This window comes from Coregonus clupeaformis, unplaced genomic scaffold (genome assembly GCF_020615455.1).
Source record: "Coregonus clupeaformis isolate EN_2021a unplaced genomic scaffold, ASM2061545v1 scaf1623, whole genome shotgun sequence".
In the NCBI taxonomy this organism is placed as follows: domain Eukaryota; kingdom Metazoa; phylum Chordata; class Actinopteri; order Salmoniformes; family Salmonidae; genus Coregonus; species Coregonus clupeaformis.
Window position 1 is genome coordinate 69958 of NW_025535077.1, and position 2690 is coordinate 72647.

The following is a 2690-nucleotide window of genomic DNA, read 5'->3' on the forward strand; positions in this document are numbered from 1 at the left end:
TTACTGAATTGACATTTAAATGAAATGTTTTTGTAATTATTACATTTTACGAAATGTAAAAACAAAACATAAAAAAAATAACAAAATAACAAAAGCAAGGTAAAAAGAAAAGGACACAGAAACAGATCCAGATTCCTATTGCCTTTCCGAGTCGTCTTTGACCATATCCAGTTAATCAAAAATAGCGGTTGGTCTTCCAGTACATTTTATGAAAAAAAAATTTTTGTGTGTTTTTTTAATCATTTCCTTGACAGTCGGCCATTCGAGTGCATCATGTAATTCTATGGAGAACATCTCATAACCACATTGCAGACCCTTTCTTGCTGCCTTATTTTGTGCTATTTGCAGTCTCTTTAGGTCACCAACACCTGCATTACTCCAGACAACAGTAGTTCATTTGACTATGGATGAGAGCTTGTGAGATTTGTTTTATAATTTTCTCTACCCATCCCATAGGTATAAACACTGGTAATGGCTCTACCTTTCCCTCTGATAGGCTTTGTTTGCCATATTACACCTAATTTATATGTATACCTATCCAATCCTTTCAACATGTAGGAGTGCTTAGTGTCGATTTAGGATTCAACATTTAAACTGTGCAACACTCCCCACATTTGCGAAAAGTAAACATTTTGTGTTTATAATGTTTGTACGGTATGCCTTGACAAAAAACAAACAGAGCAAACATTTATTTTTTTATTCTTTGTTTTTCATTGCATGCAAAAATACAGTATCTCCCTTCTCACTCTTTCTTACCCAGTCTACTCATCCATCTTCAAGCTTTCATCCCTTCCCTGCTCTTCTATCACCCTCTCAGTTCCACCTCCAGCTGGCTCCCTCTTTTCTCTCTTCTCCAGTCTCTTCCTCTCCTCTTTCCTCCTCTTTTTTCTCTTCTTCTCCTCCTTTTTTTGAATCTTTCGCTCCATCTCCAGGAGCTCAGCTTGAGCTTTCTCTCTCTTTTTGTTTTGTTTATTTTTTCCTTCTCTTTTCTTTCCTTCTCTCTCTTTTTCTGTTCTAACTTGTCCCTCTTTTTCTCAGCCTTCATGGCTTTCTTTTGCTCTTTTTCTCTCGCCTTCATCTCCTTTCTCTCTTTCTCGTCATCTTTCAACTTCTTATTCAGTTTCTTATTTTTCTCTTTTTCCTCTGTCTTTAAAAACGTGACTTTCTGCTTGAGGTTCATGGCCAGAAAGCCCACTCTTCCCAGGATGGTCTCTGCTCTCTCTGATGAAACCGTCCCATTGGAGCTCTTGGAATGGGCACGGTCCGCCTCACGCTTCAAACCCTCCCTCGGGCTCACCTCCTCCTTGACGCTCCTCTCTTCACTCTCAATGTCAATGCCTGTCCAATAATCCTAACAGGAAGACATTGACTCTAGATGTAATATTGTTCCAATGTGGCACATTCAATACACATTTGAGTGATCAACATACATTGATGGCCTCATGGGGCACACAATTTGGAGGACAGTAATTGAGGTAACTTCGTTTATTTGTATCCCAAACCGATTTTATAATAGCCATGGATGTTCTTCCTGGGTCCACACCAAACATAATACAAATGTTAACCCTAGTAAGGGGTGATGTTTTATACTATGAGCATAGAGTAGCAGGGTTGGGGTCAATTCCATTTCAATTCCAGTCAATTCAGGAAGTACTTATTTCAATGCTTTGAATTGAAATGGAACAGACCCCCAACCCTGTAGAGTAGTAGTGTAAAATAGGACACCTACCTTTGCCTCTTCCAGCGTCCAGGGCCTGGGTACCTCATCCTCTGACCTGCATATGGAGGCTCTCACTCTAACAGGCGTCTTAGTGGCCATGCAGAGCAGAGGGGTTGCCAGAGTTAAGTTAGCATCTGGGACCAGCTGGTGAGCATGAGGGCAGCGATCCACCTCTTCACTAGTGCCCTTCCCTTTCTGCTCTGGCTGCTTGTGGTCCTTGTCATGGATGCATGCCAGGCTTGGAGGAAGTGCTAGGACAGGGCTTTTATCACTCATCAGTTCCTCTCTCTTGACAGTGGATGCAACTGCACTTGCCTCTGTGTTAACTGAGCACTCTGTGGTGTCCTCAACTGTCTCCTCTGGCTGCTTGTGGTCATTGTTGTTGTGAATGCATTGCAGACCTCGATGACTTTTATCATCCCAGGTGTAAATGGCAACAGTTGCCTCTGTGTCGACTGAGCACTTTGTAGTGCACTCAACTGTCTTCCATAGCTGTTTGTGGTCATTGTTGTGGGTGCAGGTCAGGATTAGAGGCAGTGTTGCAGGTGCAGGAGGACTTTTATCAGCCAAAAACTCCTCTTTTGTCTCCTTGGTCAGTTTGTGGTCAGAGTCTCGGATACATGGCGAGCTTGGAGGCAGTGCTGCAGGGTCAGGAGGGCTTTGATCAGCTTCCATGTCCTCTTTGAGGTGAGTGGACACATCATTGTTTGTTTCACTGATAACTGGACACTTGGTGGTGCCCTCTACTGCCTCCCCTGGCAGTTTGTAGTCAACTTCAAAGACAAGTGGCAGACTTAGAGGCAGCATTGGGACAGGGCATTTAGCTGCTGATCTGTACACTCCAAAATCAACAGTAGCTGTACCTGCAGTGGTCTCTGTAGCAACTGAGACCTCATAGGTATCCTCTACTGTCTGCTCTGGTGGCATGAAGTCATCGTCAAAGACTGTTGGCAGGCATGGAGGCAGCACT